General features: G+C 38.2%; 1 pseudogene; it reads left to right on the forward strand.

Annotated features, from left to right (window-relative positions):
• Window positions 1-628: 628 nt before the first annotated feature.
• On the forward strand, window positions 629-5,393 carry LOC122755049 (annotated as a pseudogene).
• Window positions 5,394-8,682: the final 3,289 nt, after the last annotated feature.

Below are 8,682 nucleotides of genomic sequence, written 5' to 3' on the forward strand. Positions count from 1 at the left end.
ATTTCTATTGGTATTATAATTTAATTTTCCTTTGTTTATGGCATGACTGCAATTCTTGCTTTTTTGGAATGATTTGATGCATAATAAATATTATTCCAAAAAGTCATTTTGATTCTCGGTATATCTTTGCTTCTGAGATGATGTTATTTGTAAACAAAAGATTATAAAGTTTTATTTTCTTATGTATTCTATCTCTTTCATTTTATTGGATTAGTTTGGTGATTTTGTGTTCAAATTTTTGGCAGTTAGCTTTACTTTATTCTATATCCACATCTGCAGAATATAATTTTTTTTTTTAGAAATTGATCCTTGTTTTGTTCAATGTACTATAATTAGTTTTGCTTAAACTACTTTGATCTAGACCAATTTCCACTTTATTGGAAGGCTGTATTAAAGAAAAAAAAGATAAACACACTGATGTGCTGTTGGTGAGACGTGATTCAATTTAAGAATTCTCAAAATCAATTGTACTTGTTCTCCTTTAAAAAAAATCAACAGACTTCAGAGATTCCATGACAACCTAGGATGGAAGTGCCAGGTCTTTTTTGAGAATGGGCAGCAGGAGTGTTGGGGGTCCAAGGCTTGACATGTGGGATGTGTCCGCCAGGCCTGGCCCCTCGTACGGAAGATGCACACTAGCAACTACAGCCTGGTGCTATTCCTACAGTGCATGTTTGTGCTCTACAACCTCTTCTTGAATGCCTTCTCACAGCTACTGCACCTGACACCTGGGGTGCAGGTGGTGCTCTTCATCATTGAAGACTTCACCATCCTCTTCAACATCATCATCATTTTCCTTATGTTCTTCAACACCTTCTGTTCCAAGATGCACAGGTTAGCCACCTTCTCTCAAAGTTCAAAGGGACCATCACCATGATGGGTAGCTACCTGTCTCTCAGCATCCCCCTACTCATCTGGATTTTGAACCTGATCTGGAACAGCTCCAAGCAGTTTATCTGGATAGATGGCCTTCAGGCACTATTTCTATTTCAGAGACTGGGTAAAGACCCTGGCAACCAGAAAAAAAAACCTGATCCTTTCCCCTCCCCCATTGAGGCCCCACTCTAGACCCAGCATGGGTTGTAATCTGGCCAGTGGCAGAGGCCCCAGGTCCCACAGCTGCTGTGCTCCTGGGACCTGGATGCCCCATCACACCTGCAGTTCCTTGGTGAGTCTCCCCAGAGGAGCAGCTTGGAGGGGGAGGACCCTTAAATGTCCCTTTCCACCATAAAACCCCAGGTGCTGTTCTCTATTGGTACTTCTATGAAAGGACAGCCAAGGAAGATTACGGTGCACCCTTAGGAGAAGAAAACAACCTCAGGGCCTCGACATCCAAAGTTTCCAAAAAAAATATGAATTCATCTCCATCCATGGAAGTGCTCAAAAGGGACTTTGAAGAGAAAGTAGGAGAGATAGAAGGAAGATTTTGAAAGGTGGAGGAAAGAATGGAAAGATAAATGATAGTGGTTAAGAAGAGTCATGAGAAAAAAGTCAACAGCTTGAAAAGGCCAAATGGAAAAGGAGATACAAAAGCTCTGAAGAAAATAATTGCCTAAGAATTAGGATTGAAGAAATAGAAGTTAGTGACTTTATGAGAAACCAAGACACAGTAAAGCAAATCCAAATGAATAAAACAAAACAGAGGGCAATATGAAATATCTCTGTGGAAAAACAGCTGACCTGAAAAATAGATCCAGGAGCGATAACTTGAAAATCATTGGACTACCTGAAAACCATGACCAAAATAAAAGTTTAGGGGCAGCTAGGTGGTGCAGTAGATAGAGCACTGGCCCTGGAGTTGGGAGTACTTGAGTTCATATCCAGCCTCAGACACTTGACACTTACTAGCTGTGTGACCCTGAGCAAGTCACTTAATTCCAATTGCCTCACCAAAATAAATAAACAAATAAATAAAATAAAATAAAATAAAGTTTTAGACAGCATATTCCAAGAGATTGTCAGGGACTTCTGGGGTGGAGCCAAGATAGAGGAGGAAAGGCAGTGAGCTCTCAAACTCATGACATGATTGCTCCAAAAAACCCTCAAAATAATGCCATAGGACAATGTCTGGAGCAGCAAAACCCACAGAAGAATGTGCTGAAATCATCTTCTAACCAAGTATGGCTTGGAAGGTCAGAAGGAAGGAGCTGCTATGCTGAGACTGGAGTGGAGCCCAACCCCACCATCACCCTGACGCAGATCCAGTCGCAGAAAGCCTCACCAGTAAAGGAGCCCCCCAGAGCCTCTGAATCATGTAAAGTACCACTGTCATCTGTAACCAAACTCAGAGTCTGGTGAGAGGGCTGAGCCCTTGGCAGGGGGAAAATTACAAGGGTCTCTGCTGGTGCTTGGGTTTTTCACCCCTGCTGGGAACCAGGAGGTAGGCTTGACTAGCACTGGCCCAGGCGGGGGAGGGGCACAGACTCGTGGGAGTTGACAACCACAACACACAAAGCTGGTTGATTAGCAAGTTGGTCTGGGGTCATCGATGGGCCATGAAACAGAACAGGCAAGTGAAGAATGTGATCCTCCTTAAATCATACCACCTGGGACATCTGAAGCTTTGGATACTGAAGCCTGGAAACAGTGCCCCACTTTAAGGAGCTAAAAGTCAAGTGAAAGAAAGGCAAGATGAGCCAACTGAGAAAGGTGAGGACCATAGAAAGTTTCTTCAGTGACAACGAAGATTGAGGTACACCCTCAGAGGAACATGTGAATGTCAGGGCTCCTATATCTAAAGCTTCCAAGAAAAATATGAATTGGTCTCAGGCCATACATGTGCTCAAAAAGGACTTTGAAGATAAAGTTGGAGAGGTAGAGGAAAAAATGGAAAGAGATAGGAGGGTGATGCTGTAAAGACATGAGAAAAAAAAGTCATCAGCTTGAAAAGTCAAATTGGCCAAATGGAAAATGAGGCACAAACGCTCTCTTATAAAGATAAATTCCTAAGAATTATGATTGAACAAATGGAAGCTAGTAACTTAATGGACCAGAGGGCCTGGAATATTATTTTCTGGAGGGCAAAGGAACTGGGACTACAGCCAAGAATCACATACCCACCAAAACCGTGTATAGTCTTTCAGAGGAAAAAATGGGACTTCAGTGAAAAAGAGTACTTTAAGGCATTAGTGATGAAAAGACCTAAACTGAATAGAAAATTTGACTTTCAAATTCAAGACCCTAGAAAAGCATAAAAATGTAAACAGGAAAAAGATATCATGAGGGATATTAAAAGATTAATCTGTTTACATTCCTACATGGAAAACTAATACTTTGAACTCACAAGAACTTTCTCAGTATTCAGGTAGCTGAAAGGGATACACTTAGAGTAAACAGGTCAACTGAATATGAAGGGATGATATCTGTAAGGCATTTATTTTTTGTTTATTCTTTGTGGGGCCAGCACGGTGGGCTGTCTTTTGTCTGGGATTCAATTTGGGCTTGGTGTCTCCTGGGTCCAGGGCTGGTGCTTTGTTAACTGTGCCTCCTATCTAACCCATGATAATATTTTCAAAATAGGATTTGGGGTAGGAGGAATGCCCTGGGGGATGGGGAAAGGCAAAGGTGGATTGGGGAGAGGTAGCTCATATAAAAGAAAGAAGAAAAATGCTTATGGAGGGAAGGGGAAGAGGGGGAAGGAGTGGGGGAGTGATTGACCCTTACCATTATCAGAATTGGCTCAAAGAGGGAATAACATACATACTCAAGTGGGTATAGTGCCCTAAGGGAAAGTTGGAGGGGAAGGAGATAAGGTGGGGGTGGGGGGAGAGGGGAATGAGGGAGCAGTAAAAAGCAAAACAATTTCATGGAAGGTGAAGATATTCTGCATAACTGCACATGTATGACATGTGGAATTGCTTGATTTCATAGGAAGGGTTGAGGTGGGAGGAAGGAAGAAAAATTTAGAGCACAGAATTAGCTCAATGACCTTAATCTCATCAGAGTGAGCTCAAGGAGGGAATAACATACACACCCAATTTGGAGGAGTAATCTATTTAATCCTATAGGAAAGTAGGAGGGGAAAAGGATTAGGAGGGAACGATAAAAGAAGGGAGGGCAGAGTGGTGGAGGGGGCAGTCAGAAGTAAAATACTTTTGAGGATTAATAATGTAGAAGAAGATAGAAAATAAAGTAAATATCTTGGAAAGGGAATATGATAGATGGAAATAGTTATGATGGTTGTCTATAATGACAAAACATATGGTACCTACTCTCCTGGGGTATTGTGAAGTGAATTATTTGTCAAATTTAAAGTACTATATAAAAGTTATGTTGAACAGGATGCTATCAGAAAAACCTGGAAAGACCTACATGAACTGAAGCAGAGTGAAATGTACTCTATGCAAAATAACAACAATAGTGTAAGATGATCTCCTGGGAAGGATGTGGTAATTTTCAGCAATTCAATGATCCAATATAACTGTGAAGGACTTATGAAAATTTCATTCCATCTACAGAGAAATAACTGATGGTATCTGAAAACATATTGAAACACATTTTTTTTTTACAATTCCTTAATCTCAAGTTTTATTTTTCATTATATATACTTGAAAGAAAAGTCATTGGCATGAAATGGAGATTCGACATCTTCTTTTTGGGTTCTAGTGTATATACAGAAATGCTGTCTAGCTATCCAGCTATCATCTAGTCTATCATTTATAGATGCTTAAGTTCAGAATAAAATTATTTAAAAAAAAAAGAAAAAAAAAGGTCTCACTGCATGGAGCTGTGATAACTGCCCTACCATGAGAAATACCAAATCCCGTAGATCAGTGTGTCCTTCTGAGTTCCCAAAGGCCTAGTATGGGCACACCAGTAGAATAAAATACTTAAGGAGTCAAGTCATCCATCTTGGTGTTCAAGGTAAGTTTATACAAGTCATTTACCAAAAGCACATGTTAAGACTTGTAGACCTGCAATGGTGGCAAAGAATACTACCCAGGAAATAAGGGATGGGAAAAGGAGACTGTGAGGGAAAACAATCCTCTTCTCAATTATTCTCAGGAACTCAGCAGAGATGTGACAAAGGCTCATTTATTTCCTTCTCATGAGAAGGAGGCACCCTAGTGTGCAGCTAGTGGGTGCTCAAGTTTTATTTTTATTTGTTTTCTCTCACAACCTTGCTAATGTGGAGATGTTTTCTATAGCTACTCATGTATAACTTATATTGAATTGCTTGAGATCTTTAGACTGGGGGTGGTAAGAGAGGGAGGAAGAGAAGTTGGAACATAAAGTTTTAAAAAATCGATATTAAAATTTGTTTTTATATGAAATTTAGAAAATAAAATTCTAAACAGAATTTTTTTAAAAAAAAAAGGACAATTATCCACCTGGGTGATCTGTTATTCAACTAGATTTCCCTGTGGCTGTAAGAGGAATTCACACAAGCCTGAAGCTGACCTCTCCTTGCTCATCCAGAAGCAGGATCCACACAGCTGCCACCAATGGCTAACTTCTAGAACCCTAGTCTGGCACAAGCATTGAGGGCCTTTTATGTGTAGTAGTCAAAATTCAGAGGGGAGCACTCAGTAACCATTTCTCACCTATCCACTAACTAATGTTCTCCAGCCCACCATTCACAACCCCTCCTCTGTACAACTTCCCTTGGAGCCTCCCAGCCCAATCACTCTCTTCCTGCAATGAAAGAGCTCACCCAACTTCTGGCCCCCATGATGTTGTGCTGAGAATAACATTGGCACCCTCACCAGGCACACTTGGAGACTTGGAACTTGGAAGCTTTATGCCCCAGAGTCCTTTTGTGTGTGTGGTTTTTTTTTAAATAGGAATTAAATTTATCCCTTTAGGCATAAAAAAAATCAACAAAAATGTTGACATCTTTGTCTTTAGAAATTTCACTGATAAGCATACAATATCAGACAAGCAGGTCAAATACAGAAAGGAATCCCTCATATAGAAATATTTATATTCATTAGAAACAACATAAATGTCCATCAACTTGAGAAAAACTAAACAAGTTACAGTACATTACTGTAATGGAAATTTATTATGCCATAACAAATGTTGAATACAAAAAATTGTTACAAATCATGGGAAGACATAAGTAATGATCCCTAGTTAACTTAGCAGAAATACTAAAATAATACCCTAGGATTATGATGATGCCAATTAGAAGAACAACACCAAAGCAAAATAAAATGGAATTCTGTGTAATTATAATGACCAAAAATTTCCCTAAAAACATTTTAAGGGCCTCTCCTCCTCCTCTTTCCAGGTCTTGGAGATAATGTGTGTTGAAATTTGTATTTATGTTCTGGTTCATTTGATGTGTTTATAATGGTATAGCACTTTTTTCCTCTTTTCTTTCCTTGACACTACCTTACAAGCAATCATTTTCTGGGGTATGAAGATGGGAAGATATTCATAAATAAAAGGGCTATAAAAATAAAATATATCAATAAAATTAATTTGTAAAATAAAAAAAAACAAGTAGGAAAAACAAGCAGAACACTAATGGTATAAGTGAGCTCTTTATGTGTCAAGTAAGAACAAAGAATTTCCCACTCATTAATGTTACTAAATCCTTCAAGGATCCTTTGTGGGAAAGATCAAAGATGGAGGAGTAGAGAAAACACTCAGCTTAGTTCTCCCAAAATTCACATCTAAACAACTTTAAAATAACCCTTCAAATTGAATTTTGGAGTGACAGAGGCAAAAAAGGTCAAAGTGAGATAATCCTTTAGTCCAAGATAACTTAGAAGGTCAGAAAAAGAGATCTGTGACATGAGGGTGGAGTTTAGTCTAGAGCCCAATTTGATAAAACATCAGTAGTGAAACTAAGTGATGACAATAGAAGCAGCAGTGACTTCAGGGGCTTTCAAGTCAGAGATGGTAAAGGGACTTGGATATTACAGAAGATTTTCTTGGTAGCACTCCTTGTAAGACAGACAGTGTTTGACAACACTATTACCTATACCCACTTCTGGGTTATACTTCAAGGACAGAGAAGAACACTTATGGTCAAGAGGAAACAAAATCCCTGAGGGGAAGTATTACTTTTTCTCCCAAGGTTTCAATAGCCCCGACAAAGTATCATATTTGGCACAAAGGGATGAGGGGTCCTTTCTTGGTAAGCACCAGAGTGCAGAGCAAGAGAGCAGTGACCACATCTCTACCCATATCAAACCACCTTAAAAGCTCCCCAAACCACCAAACCTTAAAAACCCAGTGCTGAAAACAGCAGTGTAAAAAAGCCTGCATCTTGAAATAGAACCTCACTATTCCCAAGGCCAAGAACAGAGATCGATCAACATTAACATAAAATTCAACAGCAAGAAATTCGGTAGAAAATAAGCAAACAAACAAAAGGAACCTGACCATAATAACCTACTGTGGTGACAGGTAATATCAAGACACAAACACAAAAGAAGATAATGAAGTTAAAACAATTACAAACAAAGCCTCAAGAAGAAAAAAAAAAACATCCTAGGAAGTGGAAATAAGCCCTACAAGAATATCTGGAACAGTTAAAACAATGATTTCCAAAATTAAGTAAGATAGGTAGAGGAAAAGTAAGGTAAAAAAAAATAAAAGGAAAGAAAAATTATGAAAAGAATATTAGCTTCCTGATAAAATAGGCACAGAAATAGTAAAGAAAACAAAACATTTTAAAAGAGGTACAGAAATTCACTGATGAGAATTATTCCTTAAGAAGCAGAATTTATTAAATTCTGGCTTTAAAATGTACAAAAGGACAATGAAAAAAGTTATTTAAAGATTTGAATTGGACAAGTGGAAGCTAATGACCCCCAAAAATCAAGAAACATCCAAAGTCAAAGAATGAAAGTCAAAAGAATGAAAAATAAAAGAGGTGAAATATTTTGTCAGAAAAAAAAAACTTATCTGGAAAATATTTTGAGGAGAAACAATTTAATAATTAATTATTGGACTACCTGAATGCCATGATCAAAGAAAGAACACAGAAATAATATTTTAAGAAATTATCATGGAAAACTGCCCAGATATCTCTAACATCAGAGGTTAAATTATAAAAAAATCCAAATATGAAAACCTTTGGAAATGTTATGGCCAAATAACAGAGGTCTCAGGTCAAGGAGGAAATACTTCAAACAGCAAGAAAGAAACTTTTCAAATACCATATCAAAAGAACAGAAAGTTTGGAATATGATATTCTAGAAGTGAAAGATCTGGAATTACAAATTAAAAAATTACTAACCAGTAACACTGGGTATAATCCTTTGGTCATTGGGGGAGGGGGAAGCAAAATAAATATTTAATGAAATAGAGGACTTTTAAGCAATTTTGAAGAAAAGACTAGAACTGAATAGAAAATTTTACTTTCAAATGCAAGACTCAAGAGAAACATAAAAAACATGAAAGAGAAATTATAAGGAACTTAATAAAATTAAGATATTTACCTTTCTGTTTGGGATGATGATACATGTGTCTTCTAAGAACTTTATCATTAGGGTAGGTAGAAGGATCCTAAATAGACAGTGGGTGCTGGAGTTAGTCAATTGTGTTGGGATGATATGCCCCAAATGTTTGCTCCAGGAATATGGATACCCTGGGAGAAGGGGGAAGGGAGAGGAAGAATGGGAAAAATTATGTCACATAAAAGAAGCATGCAAGGAAGAACTTTTACAAAGGAGGGCAAAAGAGCTCAGGGGAGTGGGTAACTCCTGGACTTCACTAATATCTAAA

Source organism: Dromiciops gliroides, chromosome 4 (assembly GCF_019393635.1).
Source record: "Dromiciops gliroides isolate mDroGli1 chromosome 4, mDroGli1.pri, whole genome shotgun sequence".
NCBI lineage: Eukaryota > Metazoa > Chordata > Mammalia > Microbiotheria > Microbiotheriidae > Dromiciops > Dromiciops gliroides.